Below are 12929 nucleotides of genomic sequence, written 5' to 3'. Positions count from 1 at the left end.
CACAGCTAGGAACATTTGGGGTTACACTCATTTCAGGACCAGTCTCCCTTGAGTGGCAGAGTACATTGAACCAGCCTCCCTTTGGAGAGTGGGGTAGTCCCCACCACTGTTGCTATACATTGAGGGCAAGGTTCTGCAGAGGCCCACAAGAGGGTTTATAATGTTGTTTCTGATGGCGATTACCAGTTGATGGTGGAGCGAGGGATCTGTTAGAGGTGTAGGCCCATCATAAACTATGTGAGATTCCAAGGATTCTTTATCTAGAGCCCCAGATGATGGGGTGGCCTGGTAGTGACCAAAAGAGCCAACTAGAAAGCTTTTTAAGAGAAGGAAATGCTAGATGTCCAACCAGAGGTGAATAGCTAATAAAATTGTGGAATACACGTGTAATCAATAGGGTGCACCTCTGGGCTTGTGTATGAGAGGCTCTAGGTTCCCTGGCATTGTGGGGTGGCCATGGAGATATACTAAAATAAAATAATATGATAAAACACAAATATTCATGCAATAGATATAATAATATGAGCTATATTATATAATACAATGAATATCCTAATATAATAATACAATAGTACAATATTATAATGTTAACATGTATAGTAATACCAAACAATATTACAATAAAAAAAATAGGGTGCACCTTTCCTGGACCCCAGGGGCAAGGTTGTTTTACAGATTCCTACAAGGGGAGATAAAAAATTGTACCCCTGGGTCAACAACTCTACCATATACCACTAACCCTATTCCCAATAAAAGTATTGAAAAATATTTTCAATCACAATGTAATTGATTCGCCCCATGAGTTTAGCCTTTGATCTGTGTCCAGTGAAGAGTATACTGACTGATATGCAGCTTATCTTCTCTCCCTTCCTTCCTTGGAACTGGATGTGCCTTGTGACTTGCTTCAGTCAGTAAAATGCCAGGAGTGATGCTTGTCTCTTCTTGTAAGAACAACTAGTACTGTAGTTGTTCAACTACAGTTCCAGTACTGTACTCAGAGACATACATGTCAACACGTAGGTGACTTAAAATGAAAGCAAGAACCAATACATGAAGAAAGAGGACATCTGTCTTTTACAGGTTTATGAGCTTAGAGGAAACTTCATATAAGCGAGTTTTTTGGTACTCAAAGGAAATGAGATGGAGAGAATATTTCCAGTAACACAGAACCCAACATATTTTGAAGACTTGGGTTGAGCAGTAATTCCAATATATATTGTTTATGACTGATGATATCTTTTTTAAATATTTGTTTATTACTGAAAAAGAGAAGGAGAAATAACCAGAGCATCATTCTGACATGTGTGCTGTCAGACACTGAACACAAAACCTCCTGCTTGAGTGTTCAGCACTTTATCCACCAAGATACCGCCCAGATCATGATGTTATCTTTCTGTATTTACCTCTTCTAGAGGGTGATCCTATTATATCCCAGGGGACAGAGGAGAATTACTGAGAAAAACAAGGTGCCAAGAATGGAATAGGAGACCTGTGGGCATATTAGGGAGTAAGACATGTGGAGCAAAGACAGTATTTCTTTACTCTCAGACCAGATTATGCCCACTTTGGTATTCCCTACAATGTCTAGCATAGCACTTTTGTGGTAGACCTTTCAAGGGTTTCATTGGCAGGACTCATACCAGTCAACATATTCCAATGTCTAACAAACAATAATTTTTCCTGTCATCTTTTGACTGTAATTTTATCTTTGTAACTCCTTTTAAAAAAATTTTATTTATAAAATGGAAACGATGACAAAACCATGGGATAGGAGGGGTAAAATTCCCACTACCAGAACTCCGTATCCAATGTGTCCTACAGTCCTGCTTCCCCAGAGCTCTGCCCCACTAGGGCAAGAGAGAGAGGCTGGAAGTATGGATGGACCTGTAACTCCTTTTGACTGTCAGTCTCTCCCTCCACAAGCTCAGATATAATGCTGTCCCTACCTCCATGGCTCTGGTCACTCACTTACTTACTCAGTCATGTTGTTCCCTTTGCTTGGAGTGTCCTATGCTTCCACTTCATAACTATCTCTTTTTAATTTTTTTTCTTATTACCTTATTTACTTATTGGATAGAGACAGTCAGAAATCGAGAGGGAGGGAAATATAGAGAGGGAGAGAGACAGAGAGACACCTGCAACCCTGCTTCACCACTCGTGAAGCTTTCCTCCTGCAAGTGGGGACCAGGGGCTTGAACCTGGAACCTTGTGCACTGCAATGTGTGCACTCAACCAGGTGTGCCACTGCCTGGCCCCCCTCTCTTTCTCTCAATATATATTGAGAAATAATGGTTTAGAGGACAGTTATTGATATATGAGTACAGTTTCTTATCTTCCCATGATAGGTGTCTGCACACCGCTTACTCCACCAACCAAAGTCTCTCTTCACCTTTGTGTCCTGGGTACCTGATGCCTTCATTACCCCATCTTCCCCTAGTCCAGCATTTTTGTTTTGCTGCAATATACCCCAACCAGTCCACATTTAACTTTGTGTTTACCTTTTCTTCTCTTGTTACATCTATGAGTGAGGACATCTTGTATTCATCATTCTCCTTCTGGCTTCTTTCAGTCAACATTATTCCTTTAAGTTCCATCCAAGATATGGAAAGGGGGAAGATTTCATCATATCTTACAGCTGAGTTATATATATATATATAGTTATATATATATATATATAGTTATATATATAGTTATATATATATAGTTATATATATAGTTATATATATAACTACATATCTATATATATAGTTATATATGGTTGTATCTATATCTACATCTACATCTAATGTATATCTATACCATATATATATCAAAACTTTCTTAGCCACTCATATATTGTTGGGTCTCTGGGTTGTTTCCAAGTTTGGGCTATTACAAATTGTGCTGCTATGAACATAGGTGCACACAGATCACTTTGATTACTTGTTTCCAGCCACAAAAGCCTATCTACTGGGAAAAAAAAATGCATAAAAAGAATTTCTTCTCTTTCAACTTTTTCACTTTTTTGATAGCACTATTATCCCCTCACTTCTTGAGTTCATTGTACTTGTTGAATAAGCACTGTAAGATGTCCACTTACATCTTGTCAATGTCCCTTTTGCCCTGGGAACTCCTTCAGGGCTGAGACTGGGCTTATTAAACTTGACCTCCCTAGACTAAGTGATGACATGGACCAGGTGGATAGTGGACACCATTGGGGAGAATTAATTTGTTTCACAAGGAGCAGAAAGAGCTAAGAAACAAACATGGCACCAAGTGCCTGACTTACTCAAAATATCATTGACATACAGTTGGCACACAGCTTCCTGCCTGTTCTTGTCCTTCTCAGGCCTTTATCTTTCATCTTTCACTGCAGATCCAACAGCTATTCTTTAAAATCAATGCTGCTTCTTTTCTCTGAATGTCTCAACTTTATGCTTTCTTTCTTTTTCTTTTTTTTTTCTCCCAAGATGCCTGGGGGTTCTTCACATTCTGCCCAAAATAGCACTGACCTTTCAGCGACTGTATCACCTGGCAGCTCACAGCTCATTTCCTAGTGCAGAGTCTGGCTTTTAGCATTTCTGATCTCCAGGTTCTTGCTTTGGCTGCTGGCAATGGCACTGATTGTGTTTTTTCCCTCTGAGAGTCTGATATATATATATATATATATATATTTTTTTTTTTTTCCTGCTTTGAACTCTAGTTGGCTATTTATTTCTTTCCCCCCAGGCCCTTGGTGGTACATGGAGGAGGAGGACATGGGAAAGAGGGAAGACTGAATCTGCATATTTTCTTTCTCTCTCTCTCACCTTCCCTCTCTTTACCGCTCCCCTCTTCCCTTTTTTCTTTCTTTCTTTTTTCTTTCTTCCTTTTTCTTAATTTCTCTTGTTTCTACCTTCTTCTCTCCCTCTCTTTATTCTTTCATAATTTGTTTCTCTTCTTCCTCCCTCCCCTTCTTTTCTTCATCTCCTCTCTTTTTAAAATTTGATTTCATTCTCAGGGGTCTGAATGTCCACCCAGAAAACCTCTTCCTCAGTCATTCTTCAGAGTCCCCTGACTTCTCAGTCCCAACCCCCTGTTCAGCTTCCACTCTTCTCCACACAATGGAGGCCCAGGAAAGGTCTCTGTCTCTCAATGTCTTGTGAATTGAAGTGAGATTTGATTGGGCCAGATTCAAGTGGAGATAGCTGCAACAGTGAAAATATGTGCATACTTATGAAAATAACTTATTAAAAATTACATAAAAGTGCTAGAATATTCCTAATTATACCTACCTGCATAAGAATATGTGTTTTGAGTGAATGAGTATGTGTGTGTGCCTGTGTGTAGCTTTGTGTATGTGTGTGTGTGTGTGTGTGTGTGTGTGTGTGTGTATTTTCTCCCTTTTAGAATAATTGTGCTCATCTTCACTCTCTCCCTGTAAAGACAACTTTTCACCAAAATTTAAATCTTTCTCTGGCCTAGTGCTTTGTGTTGAGACTCTTATGCTGGCTTTTGCAATAGTTAGTCTTATGTCTGCATTAGTTCTCCTTCTATGCTCTGAATTCCTTAGGGGAGAGAAACAGTTTCTCATTCATCTGGAATTTCTACTGGGGAAATCACAAACCCTTTGAAATCTTGTCCTAAAATGGTTTATGGCGATTACACTTTCAAGGTGAAGAAAAAACACAAAGAAATGAAACATTGTGGTGTATTGCACCAAAGCAAAGACTCTGTGAAAGGGTATAGGATGGAATGCAGGGCCTCTGAGGTCCACAGGTGCATGATGGTGGTAGAAGAGGACCTAGGTTTAAGAAAGGAGTATCTTGACCCCACCAGTGTGTCCTGGAGCCCTGCTTCCCTGGAGCCCCACCCCACTAGGGAAAGAGAGATTAGGATGGGAGTAAGTATCAACCAGTCTACACCCATGTTCAGCAGGGAAGCAATCACAGAGCCAGACCTTCCACCTTCTTCCCCCCATAATGACCCTGGATCTATACTCTCAGAGGGATAAGGAATAGGAAAGCTATCAGGGGAGGGGATGGGACACGGAATTCTGATGGTAGGGATTGTGTGTAGTTGTACCCCTCTTATCCTATGTTTTTTGTCAGTGTTTCCTTTTATAATTTTTTGTAAAGGGAGAATCTTGCAGATAGCTATCATAGGAGATGAGTTATAGGAGGTGGCCCACGTATCAGCCACCATACTATAAACCATAAACCTTCAAATACAGTTGAAAAGAAAGAAATAAGTCCTGTCAGGACTCTTTAAAGATGGCATATTAAAGACCACAATGTTTAAAACAATGTGATGATTCTGATTGCTCCTATTTATAAGAGATCTTCCAACTATTTATAAAATACTCCAATATTCTGAGGATCTCCCCTCCCACTACCCATAACCTTTGCTCTTCACAGCAGCCTTTTAAGGGAGTATAATTACCTGTCAGAGGCAGAGGGGCCCCAAGATTCAGTGAGGTGGAGGAGCTGGTGAGGGGTGCCTTTTACCCCACAGTTAGGCAGATGACACTCAACTATCTTGATGACGCTCACCTATTTTTCTCCTTTGGGTTTAACCCCAGTGTCCTGCATAGCTCAACTGTGAATGACTGTCAGGCAAGTGTATGACTTATTCATTTTTGGACCATTGATTCCTAGTAAATAGTAGTTTCCTGTCATTTTCTGTGTGGTTCTCCTACTCCCTCTCCCTCTTTCTTCCTCTGTGGGTACATACATATCATCTTTATTTGATGTCCCAGAACTGTGGTTGTTCCTCCAGCTAACCACCTGGAAATAACATCTTTTTAAATATTTTTATTTCCACTAGGCTTATCACCGGGGCTTAGTGTCTGCACAATTACACTGCTCCCACAGGCCTTTATTTATTTATTTATTTATTTATTTATTTATTTATCTCTTTATTAGCTATAACACAGAGAAACTGAAATGGAAGACGGAGAGGGAGAGATGGAGGAAGAGATGGAGGGGGAGAGAGAGAGAGAGAGAGAGAGAATTGTTTCACTATTCATAAAGCTTCCACCCAGCAGGTGGGGATCAAGGGTTTGAACCTGGGTCTTTCCACATGGCAACATCTACATTCAACCAGGTGCATCACAACCCAGCCCCTAGAAGCAGCATCTTCAGATAGAGACTTCTTTACCCTACCCGCGGCACAACCAGCCCCCTTTCATCTCCCTTGTTAACCCTGGGCTTATGGTATTCTTGTTTAGCTGCATCATATTTGAATTCCATTAATGAGCAGAGACAAATCAATAATGAACTGTTGGATGGCTATAGTGTGGGACATTTGTCTCTCTTTCAAGATAAGAGCTGGGGAGATAAGGGCACTGCTCCAGGGCTGGGTTGTCTATTGGTTCCAGGGTGTCTGAGCCTCAAGCTGGTTCTCAAAGCATCTTCACAAGGGACCTCAGCCCACTAATGACCAATATACACATAAACACATGTAGGTCCTCAAGAGTGAGAGAGACTGAGATTCCCAGCCCTTCTACCTTTATAGTGGGTTTGAAGTTGGAGTAAGTTTTCTGATGGACACATGCTGAGGCAGGCTGCTTTCTTGGGCCCACACTTCACTCCCTAATGATTACTTTTAGTCACAGTCTTTTTTTGCACATATCCACATCCTGTGGCCTCAAACTAGATATTAAGTCATCTCTTGACATAATTTTCTATACAAAAAAAATCATTATGTTTTTTTCTGACAACCCAAATAGAAGGGCAAGATATTGGTAGTATTTTGAGATTTTTGACATCCAACCTCTTCTTTATGTTACATGAGAAATGTCCAGGAGAAGGGATGGCTTGACCAGTTAGTTCAGCCAGCTCTGACTTCCTGGTCATGTATGCCTGCTAATGTCTTTCCGGCTCCATTCACAGCCTCCATGAGTGGCAGATTGGGGTCTGTTTTTAGTGGCCCCTAACAATGATTTGTATTTCAACCATGCACCTTGAAAGACTTGGAGTACTCCAAGACTGCAGTACTTTTTTCTTATAGCTTTGTTAATATCTGAAAAAGCTGAAGTCACACAAGATTTGACCTCAGAAGACCCAAAACCAAAGCTTACCTATTCCTGTTTGCCAGACCTTCAGTTCTTACTTTATTTTGCTAAGTGCTTTGCCATTCTGGATCAACCCTGACTTCACAACGAAACTAAAAGCAATTATACTAACAAAGCTGAAGGTATGATCCATAGTTCCTCCATTTATCACCCAGGGTTTGACCTCTGTACCACATTCCATCTCTTTTGGGAGAAGAGCCAAACCAGAGTTTGTTTTCAGGATTGATACCCAATTAGATTGATCACTCTTGATTGAAAGAAAAAAGTAACATTCAGATCAAATAGCTTCTCTCTGAGGGTTTTACGTCATGGTGTGGTCTCAAGCAATTGATGTAAAACCTAATTTTGCACTAGCTCAGGCCTCTGTGTTGGGCTGAATAGCAACTATGCAGGTGCAGGAAGGAATTATGGAATTCCTGGCTCAGAGAAAGTTAAAAAAAGAGCCAGAGTTTTAGCATCTTGTTTGACTGAAGCTTGTCTCATATGAAAATGCAAAGAGCAAAAACTTATAGAATCACACAGACACTTATACAAGCTAAAAGAGATAGTTAGGATCTTCCTTCCCACAGACATGTGATTATCTGTGTCTTCCTGGTAGTGTTCCAAATCGTACAAGCTTAGAAGAAAAATCAGGTCTTTGTCTAGCAAAATCAGACATTCCTGAAGAAAAGCATAATGTCTATTTCCTGTCTTGTCATGTCAGTTTGGAGAACAGTAATCCTCACATTTTGTTATTTATGGGCCTGGCTGATTCTACTTCCTAACTCAAGGAAATGCCCTGGGATGACACTTTAAGCCATAGAATCACCATCTAGAAGCTATGTGACTTTTCCTCCGAGAAATAGTATCATGTAGTCCTTACCAATAGGAATAGCTGAGCTCTTGACTCAACAGCTGTCAGATTTGAGTTAGAAGTTAAAATAAAGAGAAATGATATATAAATCAGATTAATTTTTCACCGCCACTACTATCACAGTATCACCATCTTCATCACCATTATCATCATCACCACCATTAGCACAATCAACAGCACCACCATCACTACTCAAATCACCATCATAATAACTGCCACCACTGCCACCAAGACTTGCAAAATGGGGGTGACTACTTAACTTCTATCCATAACACTAGGTTAACCCTGATTGACATAGGCGAAGTCCCAAGACAATGTGGAGATTCAGAGTGTGCACAGGGGTTATTTTTGAGACAGAAATAGTCAAGAAACAACTGCAGTAAGAGTGCTTTGCTCCACCTCACCTATCTGCCCCAAAGCATGACATTCAGGACATTCACGTCCTTTTGTGCAGGAGTACCCCTCCCCCTTTGCTTCCCATTATTTTGGAGACATAATCCTTCTTGGGGCTTCTTGGGTAGCATAGCAGTTTAAGCACACATGACGAGAAGCGCAAGGACAGGCTTAAGAATCCAGTTTCCCTGACTCCTCCCCTGCAGGGGGGTCTCTTCATAGTAGTGAAGCAGGTCTGCAGGTGTCTATCTTTCTCTACCCCTCACCATCTTCCCCTCCTTTCTTGATTTCTCTGTGTCCTATCCAACAACAATAATAGCAATGGCAACAATAACAATAACAACAACAATAACAGCAAGGGCAACAAAATGGGGGAAGTGGCTTCTAGGAGCAGTGTATTCATGGTGCAAGCACCTAGCCCTAACAATAACCCTGAAGGCAGAAAAAAAGTCCTTCTTATCATTCTTAATAGAGTAATCCCTGTCTTATTAAGTAGTTTGTGAAGCTAAAGTTCACTGTAAGTGGGTCAGGGCCTGCTATTTTAGATGGGGTATATTGCTGCCCTGTAGTTGGCAAAAAGTTTGCCAAGGAACAGGAGATAGCATAGGTCATATTCAAAACAATCACCTCCAGCCCCTCCCCTTTTGCCTTGAAAGTCACAGTGACATCCATATTTTTAATGGCAGAGTTATACTCCATGGAATACCTATACCAACACTTTTCTATTCAGTGATCTGCCAGTGAACATTTAAATTGATCCCATATTCTTATTATGGTAAATAGTGGAACTGTGAACACAAGTGTAGATATCCTTTGAAAGTTAAGACATGAGGGGGGGTTGGCAGTGGAATACCCAATTGAGTGCACACATTACCATGAATAAAGATCTGGGTTCAAACCCTAGGTCCCCACCTGCAGGAGGAAGGAAAGTGTCATGAGTAGTGAAACAATGCTATAGGTCACTCTCTCTCTATCTCTGTCTCTCTCTTTCTCTCAGTCTATCTCCCCCTTCTCTTTCAATTTCTCTCTTTCCTAAAAAATAAAGAAAAATAAATGAATTGAATTGGAGAAAACAAATTTAAGGACATAGAAACACCAGGTGATTGTTTTGTGAGCCTTGGATTTATGAGGCTAGAATGCTTGGCCCTGGTGTGGTTTCACTGGAGGATTCTCCTGCTCCCCTCAACCTGTGTTGGTGTGTAATTAAGAACCCTCCTAAGCCAGGGCTTGATAAGGCTTTTCTAATGCAAAGGATGGAAACCCAGTCAAGTGGATTTGCACAGCCCCCTAATGGAAAATCTGCCTGTCTGTTTTTATCAGCCTAATGAAGGCCCAGCCCCATTGTCTAGGTCCCTGTTAGCCTGACAATGGAGACACAGGGCACTCACTCCAACTCAGCTTCTCCACAGATGCTATCTGCCAGCTTTCTTCACAGCAGAGTTCATTTTCCAAGGATTCTGGCTTGATGGAGCCTTTGTGAGCCTCTCTACCTCATTACAAATCAATGGAGAGAAGCCCAGCACTTAATACTCAGGAGCCAAGCTAACAAAAGCTGACTTAGTATCCGGAAGGGGCCTGACTCTCCTGGGTGTGACAGCTTTGTTGTACTTTGTAAACCCTCTTCTCCTCCCCTCCTCTTCCTGGCCACTCCCATCCAATCCATTCTCCCAGACAATATTTAAAAGCCCTACAAGTTCTTGTTCCTTGGCCCTCTCTCCCCTTCATAAAAGACTATATCTCCCAGAAAAAAATAAAATAAAAATTCTTCCTTCCTGGATCCTGTGACCACCGGGACCAGATGGGTTTTCTGAAAGACAAGGAAAAACTCCCTTCCCCCTGCCTTGTGACTTAAGGTTTTCTACCCAGGAATTAATTGTTCTAGAATCTCCTAGAAACCCCCTTGCTTTACTACTCCCCTTCCCATGCAATTAGCAACAACTTTAGTACCAAAAGGTGAAGGGGGTTAGAAGATACTAGTTTTCAAGAAAAAGCCTTCTTCCAGATCCTTCCGCCATTTCAGATATCTCTGCTGTCTGCCTGTCTTCCCCCACCCCCACCCCCTTTTCCCTGAGAAAATTGGAGTGTTTTTCTCCTCATATTCAGAGCTGGGAAGGTGCCAGGACTGTAGTGAGATGGTGAGAAGCCCCATATGGGAAGAAAAAGAAAAAAAAAACACACCCCAAACAAAGGAAGTTTCAAATTTCATGACACAGCCAAGTCTCATTCTCCAAAATTTAAGAGTCTAGGCTGTATCTTCTCTAAAAGGGATTTGGGGAGGTCTGTGCTTTTATTTTTCAGATTTATTTATTTATTTGCTTGTTTATTAGTGAAAGAGACAGAGAGCCAGAGCATCATCACTCTGGCATATACCATGCTAGGAACTGAACTCTGGAAACCATGCTTGTAATTGCAAGGCTTTAACCACTGTGCTAGCTTCCATTTACTAGAAGGCTATGTCCTTATAGGCAGGATAACACCCCTTGATTCTCCTCCCCACCCTGAAAATGGAATGTCACACAACATTGATCATATTTGTAGTCTGTCTCAATTCTGCTGTGAAACCATTTGCATGCAGTGTTTTCATTTAATCACACAATAATTCTATGAAGAAATCTTGACTGATATGTATACATTTAGAGTCCCAGGAGATAGCTTGATCTGTAAAGCACATGCCTTACCTTGTGTGAGACCCTGGGTCCAGTCCCAACAAATGTGGAGCCATATGTGAAAAGCTGGCATTTGTGAACTCACTTTTAAAATTGAGCTGGAAAGTTTGTTTTATTTTATTTTTATTTATGTATTGCCACCAGGGTTATTGCTGGGGCTCAGCGCTGGCACTACCACACCCTACAGTCATTTTTTCCTTTTCTTTCTATTATACTTGATAAGGCAGAGAGAAATTGAGAGGGGAAGAGAAATATAGAGAAAGAGAGAATGATAAGACACATGCAGACCTATTTCACTGCTCATGAAGCTTCCTCCCCCTCAGAGGCTAGAGGGATCAGGAAGATCCCCTTTTGGTTCATTGCTACTCTGATGAAAAGAATTGCAAAGGACATGTTTTCAGGTGTATGGTTTCTGAATTCTTTTTTTTTTCTTTTTCTTTTTTGCCTCCAGGGTTATCACTGGGGCTCAGTGCTTGTACTACAAATCCACTGCTACTGGAGGCTATTTTTTTCCTCACCCAATTTTTGTTGTCCTTGTTGTTGTTGTTATTATTGCTGGATAGAACAGAGAGAAATCGCGAGAGGAGGAGAAGACATAGAGGGGGATTTTTAGACGTGCAAAGTAAAGTTAAGAAAAAAGGTTCAAGGCGTAGATTTCCCAAGGGTCTTTGAGCCAAAAATGCAGGCTAAAAACCCAAGTTCAATGGCCAGGGCCTAAGATGCACCATTGTCCAATACCTTCCCCTTTATCTCTCTCCTTACATCACACTAGGGTCCACTTTTCATTGGGCCAATGGAGTAAACTCCTCCCCCTTCATATAGTGCAAAAAAAAAAGAAAGAAAGAAAAAAGGGAACCCTTCATCAAGTGAGTTTCTGTTCCACATGTACAAAATCAGTGAAAACAAAATATGCTGGTGTGCATCCCAGTTCCATGTGTGCAAACCTAGTGAAAACAAAATGTACTTTCCAGAACCCTCTGTGTCCTGAATTCTCCCTTAATTCCCCCCCCACACACACACATCCAGCACATGGTAATATGTATGCTTAAATTGGTGTGTCATCACTCAGCTTTGGTCATGGAATCACTCCTCTTACAGAACTGGGTCTGTGACCTTTTGACTTGGCCAGAGACATTTGAGCTGAACCTAAAGCAATTGTTTTAAGAAATCATCAAGCTATTTATTTGAAAAGCAATGTGACATTTATCCAAAAGATGTTTTTTTCATACTTTCTAGGGAAAGAGTAACCAATTATGTACAGCCAAGAATAGTTTAAACATGTTTATGTGGATCAACACTTTTTCTTAACCACTAACTTTTTTTTCTATCCATAAAACCCTTGTGTCTCTTCAAAGGGTTTGCTGTAGATCTTCTAACTGAACCTTGCACCCTGACATGAAATTCTTTGGTCCCAAAGGAATACATTCTACATTTCTTTCTTTCTTTCTTTCCTTCTTTCTTTCTTTCTTTCTTTCTTTCTTTCTTTCTTTCTCTCTCTCTTTCTTTCTTTTTGTTTTGCAGCAGCCTCCCAAGTTTCCAGGTTGGGGAAGTATGTGTACTTCCTAAGTCACACACTTGGTAAGAAAGGATTTTTGTGAAACCTAGGTCTTGCACAGAGTTGAATTAATACATTAATCTGCCTTTGTACAGGTAAAAATGAAATAATGATAATAATGATAATGATTTGCTGCACTGAATCAAGCAAGGGGTGGAAAGCTCAGCTAACACATTTTGCAAAGTGAATCTCCTGTGACATCCTCATGGGCTCCATGGTGGGGGCTAGCACTCCTGCCTTTTCCCTGCTCCCCTAGCAACAAGAGCCAGACCCACCAGAGAGGAACCCTAGAGCCTTCAGTTACCTGTTGAGTGTTTGCAGGGCAACTTGCAGAGTCTCGAGTCTCCACTTCCATTGTGACAACTGAAGCTAGGGTCATATGAAGGGTTATTGTGAAAACTCACATGTAGGATGCACTTACAAAGTGCT

The sequence above is a fragment of the Erinaceus europaeus genome, chromosome 9 (assembly GCF_950295315.1).
Source record: "Erinaceus europaeus chromosome 9, mEriEur2.1, whole genome shotgun sequence".
NCBI lineage: Eukaryota > Metazoa > Chordata > Mammalia > Eulipotyphla > Erinaceidae > Erinaceus > Erinaceus europaeus.
Note: the sequence above shows the minus strand (reverse complement) of the source record.